Source organism: Danio aesculapii, chromosome 4, assembly GCF_903798145.1.
Source record: "Danio aesculapii chromosome 4, fDanAes4.1, whole genome shotgun sequence".
NCBI classification, from domain to species: domain Eukaryota; kingdom Metazoa; phylum Chordata; class Actinopteri; order Cypriniformes; family Danionidae; genus Danio; species Danio aesculapii.
The window spans coordinates 17,712,033-17,725,943 of record NC_079438.1 but is presented as its reverse complement, the minus strand read 5'-3'; the positions used below and the strand labels follow the sequence as shown (position 1 = coordinate 17,725,943).

Sequence of the window (13,911 nt, the reverse complement as noted above, 5' to 3'; positions counted from 1 at the left end):
AAAACAGAACAACAACATTGCTTTGCCGAAACCCGGGATCGAACCAGGGACCTTTAGATCTTCAGTCTAACGCTCTCCCAACTGAGCTATTTCGGCTGCCATGACACAGCTTTCCTGCAGCAGGGATGTCTGTGAGACCAAGCTGAGCCCTTAAGTGCATCTGAGGCATAAGAGAGTAAAAATTTGGCCAGTACGGGTATCGAACCCACGACCTTGGCGTTATTAGCACCACGCTCTAACCAACTGAGCTAACCGGCCGTTTTCTTACCAGTGTGCTGGAAAACCCAGAGTTAGTGTCATTCTTTGGCCTTCAAGGGAACAGGATGCTATTTTAACTTTTTTTGTGCGGTGCTGGCAAAATAAAAACAGGTCCCACCGAGATTTGAACTCGGATCACTGGATTCAGAGTCCAGAGTGCTAACCATTACACCATGGAACCTTAAGATGATATAGAGCTGCTGCCCGACATGAAGATGATGAATTAAAAAAATGGCCTTGCAGGAAAGTAGCAGAAGGTCCATCCAAGGCAAGGCCAATGTGCATTGATTTCTGAGTAACTTGTCATTCGGCATGCAGGGCTCCTCACACATTTACTGGAGCAGGACTAGGTAGGGCCTTCAAAAGAAAAGCACGCTATTCTAGGCAATTTGACGACTAAATGGCAGGCAGGGCAAAGAAGCCACCACAGAACAGATGTGATCTTATTTTTTCGTTTTTGACCACGTCTAAAATGTTCAATTTGGCTTATGAAAAGGGGAATTAGCTCAAATGGTAGAGCGCTCGCTTAGCATGAGAGAGGTAGCTGGATCGATGCCCGCATTCTCCACTTCTGTTTTCATGCCTTTCACAGTGGCTTTTATTGCAAAGCTGGTTGCACCTGGAGGGTTTAGAGCGAATTTCCTTACGTCAGCTTTGCCGGTTCTGTGTAGTACTAATCATTGCAATCCTTCAGAAGCCCTATCAAGTCACAGTTTTCTTTTATTCAATGGCGCGTCCGCAGTGGGAAATCAAAGCACTAAATATATAGCAGAGTGCTGTCGATTAGCCCATAGGAATCATCACCAGAAGCGATGTGACCACCTGGGAGAAAGATAGCGTTTTGGTCAAATGGAAGCAGGTGGACTTGAGGGTGAAGCAGCTGGACTTGAGGGTCCTAGAAAACCCATAGTAACTGTTATTCTCTGGCCTTCAAGGGAATAGAATGCTATTTTAGCTTTTTTGTGCGGTGCTGGCAAAAAAAAAACAGGTCCCATCTAGATTTGAATTTAGATCGCTGGATGCAGAGTGCTATCCATTACATTATGGAACCTCAAGATGGTGTAGAGCTGCTGCCCGAGATGAAGATGATGAATTAAAAAACTGGCCTTGCAGGAAAGTAGCAGAAGGTCCATCCAAGGCAAGGCCAATGTGCATTGATTTCTGAGTAACTCGTCATTCGGCATGCAGGGCTCCTCACACATTTACTGGAGCATTACTAGGTAGGGCCTTCAAAAGAAAAGCACGCCATTCTAGGCAATTTGACTGACTAAATGGCAGGCAGGGCAAAGAAGCCACCACAGAACAGATGTGATATTATTTTTTCTTTTTCGACCACGTCTAAAATGTTCAATTTTGACTGTGAAAAGGGGAATTAGCTTAAATGGTAGAACGGTCGCTTAGCATGCATGAGAGAGGTAGCTGGATCGATGCCCGCATTATCCACTTCTGTTTTCATGCCTTTCACACTGGCTTTTATTGCAAAGCTGGTTGCACCTGGAGGGTTTAGAGCGAATTTCCTTACGTCAGCTTTGCCGGTTCTGTATAGTACTAATCATTGCAATCCTTCAGAAGCCCTATCAAGTCACAGTTTTCTTTTATTCGATGGCGCGTCCGCAGTGGGAAATCAAAGCACTAAATATATAGCAGAGTGCTGTCGATTAGGCCATAGGAATCATCACCAGAAGCGATGTGACCACCTGGGAGAAAGATAGCGTTTTGGTCAAATGGAAGCAGGTGGACTTAAGGGTGAAGCGGCTAGGCTTTTTGGGTGACTTTCATTCAACTGACCCTGTGCCAAAACAGAACAACAACATTGCTTTGCCGAAACCCAGGATCGAACCAGGGACCTTTAGATCTTCAGTCTAACGCTCTCCCAACTGAGCTATTTCGGCTGCCATGACACAGCTTTCCTTGCAGCAGGGATGTCTGTGAGACCAAGCTGAGCCCTTAAGTGCATCTGAGGCATAAGAGAGTAAAAATTTGGCCAGTACGGATATCGAATCCGCGACCTCGGCGTTATTAGCACCACACTCTAACCAACTGAGCTAACCAGCCGTTTTCTTACCAGTGTGCTGGAAAACCCAGAGTTAGTGTCATTCTTTGGCCTTCAAGGGAACGGGATGCTATTTTAACTTTTTTTGTGCGGTGCTGGCAAAATAAAAACATGTCCCACCGAGATTTGAACTCGGATCACTGGATCCAGAGTCCAGAGTGCTAACCATTACACCATGGAACCTTAAGATGATATAGAGCTGCTGCCCGACATGAAGATGATGAATTAAAAAAATGGCCTTGCAGGAAAGTAGCAGAAGGTCCATCCAAGGCAAGGCCAATGTGCATTGATTTCTGAGTAACTTATCATTCGGCATGCAGGGCTCCTCACACATTTACTGGAGCAGGACTAGGTAGGGCCTTCAAAAGAAAAGCACGCCATTCTAGGCAATTTGTCGACTAAATGGCAGGCAGGGCAAAGAAGCCACCACAGAACAGATGTGATATTATTTTTTCTTTTTCGACCACGTCTAAAATGTTCAATTTTGACTGTGAAAAGGGGAATTAGCTTAAATGGTAGAACGGTCGCTTAGCATGCATGAGAGAGGTAGCTGGATTGATGCCCGCATTATCCACTTCTGTTTTCATGCCTTTCTTAGTGGCTTTTATTGCAAAGCTGGTTGCACCTGGAGGGTTTAGAGCGAATTTCCTTACTTCAGCTTTGCCGGTTCTGTGTAGTACTACTCATTGCAATCCTTCAGAAGCCCTATCAAGTCACAGTTTTCTTTTATTCAATGGCGCGTCCGCAGTGGGAAATCAAAGCACTAAATATATAGCAGAGTGCTGTCGATTAGCCCATAGGAATCATCACCAGAAGCGATGTGACCACCTGGGAGAAAGATAGCGTTTTGGTCAAATGGAAGCAGGTGGACTTAAGGGTGAAGCGGCTAGGCTTTTTGGGTGACTTTCATTCAACTGACCCTGTGCCCAAAACAGAACAACAACATTGCTTTGCCAAAACCCGGGATCGAACCAGGGACCTTTAGATCTTCAGTCTAACGCTCTCCCAACTGAGCTGTTTCGGCTGCCATGACACAGCTTTCCTGCAGCAGGGATGTCTGTGAGACCAAGCTGAGCCCTTAAGTGCATCTGAGGCATAAGAGAGTAAAAATTTGGCCAGTACGGGTATCGAAGCCGCGACCTTGGCGTTATTAGCACCACGTTCTAACTGAGCTAACCGGCCGTTTTCTTACCGGTGTGCTGGAAAACCCAGAGTTAGTGTCATTCTTCGGCCTTCAAGGGAACAGGAAGCTATTTTAACTTTTTTTGTGCGGTGCTGGCAAAATAAAAACAGGTCCCAATGAGATTTGAACTCGGATCACTGGATTCAGAGTCCAGAGTGCTAAAAGATGATATAGAGCTGCTGCCCGAGATGAAGAGGATGGATTAAAAAACTGGTCTTGCAGGAAAGTAGCAGAAGGTCCATCCAAGGCGGAGCCAATGTGCATTGATTTCTGAGTAACTCGTCATTCGGCATGCAGGGCTCCTCACACATTTACTGGAGCATTACTAGGTAGGACCTTCAAAAGAAAAGCACGCTATTCTAGGCAATTTGACGACTAATGGTGTTACCTGGATGTGGGACACATACAAATGAATGTATTTTATATAATAATTTTTTTATTTTATTTTTGATGTTTGATAAGTCACTCAATGTATTGTTTTATTGTATTTGAAAATTATTTTTAATAAAAAAAAGAAAAAAAAAAGCAATGCCTGATCTCATCTGAACTCGGAAGCGAAGCAGGGTTGGGCCTGGTTAGTACTTGGATGGGAGACCGCCTGGGAATACCAGGTGCTGTAAGCTTTTTGAATTCCTTAATTTGGCAAAAAAAAAAAAAAATTTAATTAATTAATTAAAAAAAAAAAAAGAGGTAAACTATTGAGGGGCCAAGGGCATTGTTTCTGTCGGTGCTGTGTCAAGGCAAGCTGAGCGGCACTCGGCTCCTGGTGCTGCGCCTATTTTTAAATAGCCAACTCTTGACGGCTGCTATCGTTTACGGCCATACCACCCTGGCAATGCATGATCTCCTCTGATCTCGGAAGCAAAGCAGGGTTGGGCCTGGTTAGTACTTGGATGGGAGACCACCTGGGAATACCAGGTGCTGTAAGCTTTTTGAATTCCTTCATTTGGCAAAAAAAAATTTATTAATTAATCAATTAAAAAAAAAAGAGGTAAACTATTGAGGGGCCAAGGGCATTGTTTCTGTCGGTGCTGTGTCAAGGCAAGCTGAGCGGCACTCGGCTCCTGGTGCTGCGCCTGTTTTTAAATAGCCAACTCTTGACGGCTACTCTCGCTTACGGCCATACCACCCTGAGCACGCCCCCTTGAGTTTGACTAAGTCACTGCTTTCAAGGAAGTGTGAGGTGGCAGTAGGGAGAAAAAGGCTCTCCCATTTTGATTTTCTTTATTGTTTTTTACTTGATTTTGCTTGAAATAAGTTATATAAATTTTGTTTAGTTTTAGTTAAACCCCAGACAGTGTTATCTGTTTGGGGTTAAAACCTTTTGAAAGGATGGACACTTCGGTAAAGGAACAAGAACTGAATATGGACTACGGCAGCACGGACAAAGCTACTCCTGAAGATAGCAATTCAGGAGATTCAAACAAGGACATCGACAATAATGACACATGGGCAACTGTTGTGGCAAGACGGAGGAAAAATAGATCAGACACAAGTAGAGGAGGAAGTGGAGAAATACAACAAACAAAAGGTAAAGCAATTGCTGATCGTTTGGAAAACACCCAACAAACAAGTCAAAGAAATGAGATGATAAACAAACTGAAAAGTCAAGCAAGATTTCAGAGACAATATAAAAAAGAAACAACTTTGACAATGACTGTGAAAGATCCTGACAATATCACAGTAGTTATGATTATAAAGGCTATGGAAGGAAAGACTGGAGTTGGAAAATTGTTTGGACTGAGGAAAAAATCTAATTTTGACTATGAACTCACAATGGAAAATGAAACAGACTGTGAACTACACTGTTCCTTGAACTACACTGTTCCTATTTACTGTGACCTTTTATGTGAAGCTGCTTTGACACAATCTACATTGTATAAGCGCTATACAAATAAAGGTGAATTGAATTAAATTGATCATTTAATGGATGGACTCATGATTAACCAACAATTCTGTGAAATATCAAAACTCTGCGCAACTGAGAGAATGGTTTCTTTTTTAAATTTATCCAACTATATTCAAGATAGTGAAATCATCCAAAAGCTTGTGGACTGGGGAGTTTCTCCAATTCTCCCACTAAGAAGAAGGTATCATCCAGGAACAACTGTGGCTGATAGAACAAGGTTCATTAGGGTGAAATTTCCGAAAGAAGTCACAACTCTTCCTTACAACGTCAACTTTGATACAGAGGAAGGACCAAAATATTTTAGAGTGATACATGATCAGCAGATAAAAACATGCAGATTATGTGGAAGCACTGAACATGAAAAAAAAGACTGCCCACAATTTGTGTGTAGAGAATGTCTGGAGCAGGGGCATTTTGCGCGGGACTGTAAAGCCCCACGGTGCCAAGGCTGCAAAAAGACAACATTGTGGTGCAGATGTGAATCAGATGAGGAAGAGACTGGAGTTATGGAACTGCATAAACCAACGGAGAAATCAAGCTATGAAGAAAGTGAGGATGAAGCACAGGAATTAACACCGGATGATTTGAATGAACAAGAAGAGGAGCAGGCTATGAGTGAAGAGGATAAAGGAGATACAGTAGAGACTGAGGAACAACATCTATTGAAAGATGATGGACAGGACATGGAAAAAGAACAAGGAGCAGCGGGTGAAAATACAGAAAGCAGAATTGATGAAGAGGTAAGCGATGATGATAATGATGAAATAAATTTTGGGACTAAAGACAGAACAATAGACAGCATAAACAGAAGACGCAGAAAAACTGTACAAATAAATATTCAGCAAGTGCTTAAGAAACAGAAATTACGAAAAGAAGCAAAAGCAAAACTAAAAACTGACAGAACTGATCTAAGATTTTAGATGAAGAAGACTACAGATGATTGATGGTTTGTTTAATTTGGATTTTCTTTTGTTTGGATGGCTTGTTTGATTTTATATTTCTAATGAACAACTTATGTTTGGTTTCAATTAATGTAAGAGGGCTGTCATCTAAAGTAAAGTTTGAAAATGTAATTGCTTTAAGAGAAAAATGTGATATAATATGTATAAAAGAGACTGGATGGAATGAAACGATTATTAATGAACTTAAAAAATGTTGGGATGGGGAAATATTGTATAATAATGACCCAAATAAGAAAAAAGGCATGGCAATATTAATTAGAAGAGGAATAGGATGCTCATTTGATGTTTTATTTAAAGATAACTATGGAAAGATCTTAACTATTAAAATAATAAATAAGGGTGAAGAAATAACAATATGTAACATCCATGCTCCAAATCAAGACTTGGAAAGAGTTACTTTTTTTAAGGACCTAAGTGTTTTAATGAGTGGATGGAATAATGTTATTGTCTTAGGAGATTTTAATACTGTTTTAGAAAGGATAGATGTAGATGATTATATGGTTTATAGAGCAGATGTTGGAAGAAAAGAACTGAAATACATGATTGATAAACATAAATATGTAGATGTTTGGAGAGAGAGAAATAGAGCCAAAAGAGAATACTCAAGAAGGCAGTGGGTGAATACAGTTTTAAAAGAAAGTAGATTAGACTATGTTTTATGTACAAGAAGATTAGAATCTTTTATTTTAAAGATTTTTTTCAAGATTTTTAGCTGTAGTGACCATGATTTTTTGTATGTAATGATGGATTTCAGTGGAGTTGAAAGAGGACCAGGTGTATGGGTGTTTAATACAGAGCTCTTAAAGAATGATTGTTATAAAATTGAAATGGAAAATATTATTATTAATAGTGTAAATGATGAGTTATCTGATGAAGAAATAAGTGTGTGGTGGGACAATGTCAAATTAGAGGCCAAAAGATTTTCAATAGAATGTTCAAAGAAAATGCAGAAAGCTAAACGAGCTAAAGAAAGACAATTAAACAAAGAATGGGAGAATGAAATGGAAAAGATAACAGAAGGAAATATGGATATTAGGAGAATAGTGATATTAGAAGAGAAACTGAAAAAAGTAGAAGAGGAAAAATGTATGGGAGCGAGAATAAGAAGTAAGATGAAAAATACAGTGGAAGGAGAAAGAAGTACAAAGTTCTTTTATGATTTAGAAAAAACACGACAAAAAGCCGATTTGATAAAGAATGTCTCAATAAAAGGGGAAAATGTCAAAGATAAAGAAAGTATTTTAAGAACAGTTAAAGATTTCTATGGAATTTTGTTTAAGGGAGAAGGAGTTCATGAAGAAGATAAGGATTTTTTACTGAATCAAATAAAGGTTAAAGTAAGTGAAGAGGATAAAGAACGGTGTGATAGTGATATAACTGAAGAGGAGATAAATGAAGCTATAACACAATTAAGCAATGGGAAAAGCCCTGGTTTAGATGGTTTGTCATCCGAGTTTTATAAGACTTTTAAAGATGTTTTAATTCCAATCTTAAAAGATCTTTTTATTGCTATTTTTAAAAAAGGAGAGTTGAGTGAGAGTATGAAGAAAGGAATGATTAAAATAATTTATAAAAATAAAGGTGATAAAGATGATTTGCAAAATTATAGACCTTTAAGTATGCTTAATACAGATTACAAAATATTAGCAAAGATTTTAGCAAACAGACTTAAAAAGGTAGTTCCCACTCTTATCACAACTAATCAAGCTTATGGTGTAATAGGCAGAGATATAGCAGACACAATAACAAGTATAAGAGATTTAATCTGATACATATAGATAAAAAAGGATTTTTATTCAGCATAGATCTAGAGAAAGCTTTTGATAGAGTTGAGCACAGCTATTTATTTGACTTTATCCAGAAATTTGGCTTTGGTGAGAATTTCATTAAGTGGATAAAATGTTTTTATACAGATATTTTTAGTTGTTTTAAAATAAATGGATTTTTAACAGACTACATTGAGATTTCCAGATCTATAAGACAAGGATGTCCTTTATCAGCGTTAATATACACACTAGTTGCTAAAATCAGCATCAAACTTTACACAGGTAGGGAAGTTATTGATCAAAACAGTGACTTTCTCTTGAATAAGCATCTCACAAGCCCTGTCTGGCATTACAAGATGACATCAGGATTTAGCAGAAGTTTGTTGTCCAGTGCCTGGATCGGCCAAGTTACTTATTCCAGTTGACTTAAAATCAGCATCAAACTTTACACAGGTAGGGAAGGTATTGATCAAAACAGTGACTAGTATGAATGTATCGGAAGCCCGGCTAGCTCAGTCGGTAGAGCATGAGACTCTTAATCTCAGGATCGTGGGTTCGAGCCCCACGTTGGGCGTTTCTCTCTTTTCGGCAGTTTTCAATTGGATTGTTCGAGCATACCTATTGAGACAAAGTTCAGCATTTCTACTACAGTTGGGTTGCTCTCGAAGTCTCTGTGGCGCAATTGGTTTGCGCGTTTGGCTGTTAACTGAAAGGTTGGTGGTTCGAACCCACCCAGGGACGAATTAAGCTTTTCTCTGCCTTGCAACTGCTAACACGTGCACTGGGCATAGATCCTGGCCCACGTGCTGTCTGGCATTACAAGATGACATCAGGATTTAGCAGAAGTTTGTTGTCCAGTGCCTCTATTGGCCAAGTTACTTGTTCCAGTTGACTTAAAATCAGCATTAAACTTTACACAGGTAGGGAAGGTATTGATCAAAACAGTGACTAGAATGAGTGTCTCACAAGCCCGGCTAGCTCAGTCGGAGAGCATGAGACACTTAATCTCAGTGACGTGGGTTCGTGCCTCACGTTGGGTGTTTCTCTTACCTTTCTCTCTCTCTTTTCGGCAGCTTTCATTTGCGTTCATCCTGCAGACCAAGTGAGACAAAGTTCAGCGTTTCTACCACAGTTGGTGTGGTTAGTCTGAGTCTCTGTGGCACAATCGGTTAGCGCGTTCGGCTGTTAACCGAAAGATTGTTGCTTTGAGCCCAACCAGGGACGAACGAAGGCTTTTGCTGCCTTGCAACTGCTAACACGTGCACCGGGCAATGATCCTGGGCCACGTGCTGTCTGGCGTTACAAGATGACATCAGGATTTAGCAGAAGTTTGTTGTCCAGTGCCTGGATCGGCCAAGTTACTTATTCCAGTTGACTTAAAATCAGCATCAAACTTTACACAGGTAGGGAAGGTATTGATCAAAACAGTGACTAGAATAAATTTATCAGAAACCCGGCTAGCTCAGTCGGTAGAGCATGAGACTCTTAATCTCAGGGTCGTGGGTTCGAGCCCCACGTTGGGTGTTTCTCACTCTCTTTTCGGCAGCTTTCAATTGGATTCTTCGAGCATACCTATTGAGACACAGTTCAGCATTTCTACTACAGCTGAGTTGCTCTCGAAGTCTCTGTGGCGCAATTGGTTAGCGCGTTCGGCTGTTAACCGAAAGGTTGGTGGTTCGAGCCCACCCAGGGACGAATTAAGCTTTTCTCTGCCTTGCAACTGCTAACACGTGCACTAGGCATAGATCCTGGGCCACGTGCTGTCTGGCATTACAAGATGACATCAGGATTTAGCAGAAGTTTGTTGTCCAGTTCCTCTATTGGCCAAATTACTTATTCCAGTTGACTTAAAATCAGCATCAAACTTTACACAAGTAGGGAAGGTATTGATAAAAACAGTGACTAGAATGAGTTTCTCACAAGCCAGGCTAGCTCAGTCGGGAGAGCATGAGACACTTAATCTCAGTGACGTTAGTTCAAGCCTCACGTTGGGTGTTTCTGTTACCTTTCTCTCTCTCTTTTCGGCAGCTTTCATTTGGGTTCATCCAGCAGACCAAGTGAGACAAAGTTCAGCGTTTCTACCACAGTTGGTATATTTAGTCTGAGTCTCTGTGGCACAATCGGTTAGCGCGTTCGGCTGTTAACCAAAAGGTTGTTGCTTTGAGCCCATCCAGGGATGAACGAAGGCTTTTGCTGCCTTGGAACTGCTAACACGTGCACCGGGCAATGATCCTGGGCCACGTGCTGTCTGGCGTTACAAGATGACATCAGGATTTAGCAGAAGTTTGTTGTCCAGTGCCTGGATCGGCCAAGTTACTTATTCCAGTTGGCTTAAAATCAGCATCAAACTTTACACAGGTAGGGAAGGTATTGATCAAAACAGTGACTAGAATAAATGTATCGGAAGCCCGGCTAGCTCAGTCGGTAGAGCATGAGACTCTTAATCTCAGGGTCGTGGGTTCGAGACCCACGTTGGGCGTTTCTCTCTCTTTTCAGCAGCTTTTAATTGGATTCTTCAAGCATACCTATTGAGACAAAGTTCAGCATTTCTACTACAGCTGGGTTGCTCTCGAACTCTCTGTGGCGCAATTCAGTTTGGCTGTTAACCGAAAGGTTAGTGGTTCGAGCCCACCCAGGGACGAATTAAGCTTTTCTCTGCCTTGCAACTGCTAACACGTGCACTAGGCATAGATCCTGGGCCACGTGCTGTCTGGCGTTACAAGATGACATCAGGATTTATCAGAAGTTTGCTGTCCAGTGCCTGTATTGGCCAATTTTTTTATTCCAGTTGACTTAAAAAAAACATTAAACTTTACACAGGTAGGGAAGGTATTGATCAAAACAGTGACTTTCTCTTGAATAAGCATCTCACAAGCCCTGTCTGGCGTTACAAGATGACATCAGGATTTAGCAGAAGTTTGTTGTCCAGTGCCTCTATTTGCCAAATTACTTATTCCAGTTGACTTAAAATCAGCATCAAACTTTACACAGGTAGGGAAGGTATTGATCAAAACAGTGACTAGAATGAGTGTCTCACTAGCCCGACTAGCTCAGTCGGGAGAGCATGAGACACTTAATCTCAGTGACGTTAGTTCAAGCCTCACGTTGGGTGTTTCTGTTACCTTTCTCTCTCTCTTTTCAGCAGCTTTCATTTGGCTACATCCAGCAGACCAAGTGAGACAAAGTTCAGCGTTTCTACCACAGTTGGTATATTTAGTCTGAGTCTCTGTGGCACAATCGGTTAGCGCGTTCGGCTGTTAACCGAAAGGTTGTTGCTTTGAGCCCATCCAGGGATGAACGAAGGCTTTTGCTGCCTTGCAACTGCTAACACGTGCACCGGGCAATGATCCTGGGCCACGTGCTGTCTGGCGTTACAAGATGACATCAGGATTTAGCAGAAGTTTGTTGTCCAGTGCCTGTATTGGCCAAATTTTTTTTTATTCCAGTTGACTTAAAATCAGCATCAAACTTTACACAGGTAGGGAAGGTATTGATCAAAACAGTGACTTTCTCTTGAATGAGCATCTCACAAGCCTGGCTAGCTCAGTTTGTAGCGCATGAAACTCTTAATCTCAGGCTCGTGGTTTTGAGCCCCAAGTTGGGTGTTTCTGTTACCTTTCTCTCTTTTTCGGCAGCTTTCATTTGGATTCATTGAGCATACCTATAGAGACAAAGTTCAGCGTTTCTACCACAGTTGGATTAGTTAGTCTGAGTCTCTGTGGCGCAATCGGTTAGTGCGTTTGGCTGTTAACTGAAATGTTGGTGGTTCGAGCCCACCCCGGGACGAACTAATCTTTTCTCTGCCTTGCAACTGCTAACACGTGCACTGGGCAATGATCCTGGGCCACGTGCTGTCTAGCGTTACAAGAGGACATTAGGATTCAGCAGAAGTTTGTTGTCCAGTGCCTGTATCGGCCAAGTTACTGATTCCAGTTGACTTAAAAACAGCATCAAACTCTACACAGGTAGGGAAGGTATTGATCAAAACAGTCACTAGAATGAGAGTATTAGAAGCCTGGCTAGCTCAGTCGGTAGAGCACGAGACTCTTAATCTCAGGGTTGTGGGTTTGAGCCCCATGTTGGATGTTTCTGTTACCTTTCTCTCTCTCTCTTTTCGGCAGCTTTTATTTGGATTCACCTGGATACCTATCATGACAAAGTTCAGCGTTTCTACCACAGTTAGATTGATTAGTCTGAGTCTCTGTTGCGCTACCTGGATCAGGATCGTCTGTCTCGGTCTCTCTCCTCGTCCAATCGTTGCACTCGCTCTCCATTGTGAGAATGGATGGTAGCCAATCGCCGCTCTCGCTCTCCATTGTGAGAATGGATGAGAGCCAATCGCGTCGCGTGCAAATGAATGACAACTCCGCTGTCTTCTGACGAGAGCACATCATCATATAACCGATCAAGGTAAGTTATTTTTGTCAACGTCTGTATCTACTGATAGAAGTTGTTTTGTCGATTGTAGTCTTTTGTTATGTCAGTCTTGGCCTCCTGACGCTGATTTATAATTTTATGACAAGAACTTTAACAAAAGTTACCCTAAATTCACGTGCATGGTGTCAAAGGTCACGACCTCGCACCCTGTTTAACATTGCAGACTTTTGATACAGTTGCAGAAATCATTGATTTTGTTCGATCGTGTGTTTAAATTAATAACTGTATCTATATATACATGCATATATACTGTATATACAGTTGTTTGGATGTGTTTATCAAAACGTTTCTCGACGCGTCAACAGCTCCCTCCCTCCGTATTTCTTAGCCAAAAACAAAATAAAGTTTACACAAAAATATAGGCTTTTTCTGCTAAATATTCATTAGCTAAATGAATTGTAAGAATAAATTAAAAGCTGTAATTGCCTGGCTTTTGTTGCTAAATGTTTATTATGTTTGTATGATTTATAACTGTTACTACAATGGTGTACCCATAAATGATATTGCTACTAAATGATAATTAGCTATATGAATTATAGTTATTTATAACTAATGTTTTACAGTCATTCTACAGTGAATAATAAAAATGTCTTTCTTTTGAACCTAAATGTTTATTATAATGTTTACTATTGTGTTATCGTGTTATAATTACCCATCTGATAACATTATCAATTAATTATATATTTCATGTTTCTATTAATTAATATGTTTTTAGTACTATCCCTTTACCATAGCAGAGAAATTACCTGGGAAAAGTGATCTTTCTTTCGCTTGTTTCAGGCAACAGGCTACAGTATTGTAATTAATGCACTTGTTAAGTTTTATTTACATTTTATGTTCAGATGAGCACTAAGCCAAAAAGCCACAAGGCCATGGGTGATGGGGAGTGGATGGCCAGGTTGAGAGTCTTTGCCAGCTCTGGTGTTTGGCCTTCTGGAACAGGCAATCGACCAGCTCCAAGACAGAGGAAGTGGTATGACATTTATCAGAAGGTAAGGCAAAATTACTTATACTTCATGACATTATATGTAGTATGCAGATTGGTTGGCAATGGTGCAAACAATATCAGTGCTTTGACATTAAAAACTGTTATCTCCTAATCATGAAAATAAATAACCATAGAATAGAAAAATAAGTACACAATGTCAAAAGCAATAAATATGTGATTATATTACATGAAGAATGTTTCTAAATAATGATAAGATTAATTAAAGTATTCAAAGCAAAACACAGAGGTTGGAAAGAATCTTTCAAATCTATCTTTTCAGATTGAGAAATGTCTCATGCATGCCCGCGGACAGACCACCATCTTTGGGGGGTCCAGGGCCTGCAATTGTGTATTT

The 13,911-nt window shown here is 40.7% G+C and overlaps 12 non-coding genes across 12 annotated transcripts; 5 read left to right on the top strand and 7 right to left on the bottom strand.

Moving 5' to 3' along the window:
* Positions 1-23: 23 nt before the first annotated feature.
* trnaf-gaa (transfer RNA phenylalanine (anticodon GAA)) lies at positions 24-96 on the bottom strand. The gene has a single exon. It is a non-coding gene; the product is annotated as a tRNA-Phe (tRNA).
* Positions 97-184: 88 nt separating this feature from the next.
* On the bottom strand, positions 185-258 carry trnai-aau (transfer RNA isoleucine (anticodon AAU)). Its single transcript has one exon. It is a non-coding gene; the product is annotated as a tRNA-Ile (tRNA).
* Positions 259-367: 109 nt separating this feature from the next.
* Positions 368-439, bottom strand: trnaq-cug (transfer RNA glutamine (anticodon CUG)). Its single transcript has one exon. It is a non-coding gene; the product is annotated as a tRNA-Gln (tRNA).
* A 1,638-nt stretch (positions 440-2,077) lies between these two features.
* trnaf-gaa (transfer RNA phenylalanine (anticodon GAA)) lies at positions 2,078-2,150 on the bottom strand. Its single transcript has one exon. It is a non-coding gene; the product is annotated as a tRNA-Phe (tRNA).
* An 89-nt stretch (positions 2,151-2,239) lies between these two features.
* On the bottom strand, positions 2,240-2,313 carry trnai-aau (transfer RNA isoleucine (anticodon AAU)). The gene has a single exon. It is a non-coding gene; the product is annotated as a tRNA-Ile (tRNA).
* A 109-nt stretch (positions 2,314-2,422) lies between these two features.
* trnaq-cug (transfer RNA glutamine (anticodon CUG)) lies at positions 2,423-2,494 on the bottom strand. Its single transcript has one exon. It is a non-coding gene; the product is annotated as a tRNA-Gln (tRNA).
* Positions 2,495-3,262: 768 nt separating this feature from the next.
* Positions 3,263-3,335, bottom strand: trnaf-gaa (transfer RNA phenylalanine (anticodon GAA)). The gene has a single exon. It is a non-coding gene; the product is annotated as a tRNA-Phe (tRNA).
* Positions 3,336-4,305: 970 nt separating this feature from the next.
* On the top strand, positions 4,306-4,424 carry LOC130224027 (5S ribosomal RNA). Its single transcript, XR_008837128.1, has one exon. It is a non-coding gene; the product is annotated as a 5S ribosomal RNA (ribosomal RNA).
* A 4,208-nt stretch (positions 4,425-8,632) lies between these two features.
* Positions 8,633-8,705, top strand: trnak-cuu (transfer RNA lysine (anticodon CUU)). The gene has a single exon. It is a non-coding gene; the product is annotated as a tRNA-Lys (tRNA).
* Positions 8,706-9,582: 877 nt separating this feature from the next.
* On the top strand, positions 9,583-9,655 carry trnak-cuu (transfer RNA lysine (anticodon CUU)). Its single transcript has one exon. It is a non-coding gene; the product is annotated as a tRNA-Lys (tRNA).
* Positions 9,656-9,752: 97 nt separating this feature from the next.
* Positions 9,753-9,826, top strand: trnan-guu (transfer RNA asparagine (anticodon GUU)). The gene has a single exon. It is a non-coding gene; the product is annotated as a tRNA-Asn (tRNA).
* A 711-nt stretch (positions 9,827-10,537) lies between these two features.
* Positions 10,538-10,610, top strand: trnak-cuu (transfer RNA lysine (anticodon CUU)). Its single transcript has one exon. It is a non-coding gene; the product is annotated as a tRNA-Lys (tRNA).
* The last annotated feature ends 3,301 nt before the right edge of the window (positions 10,611-13,911 follow it).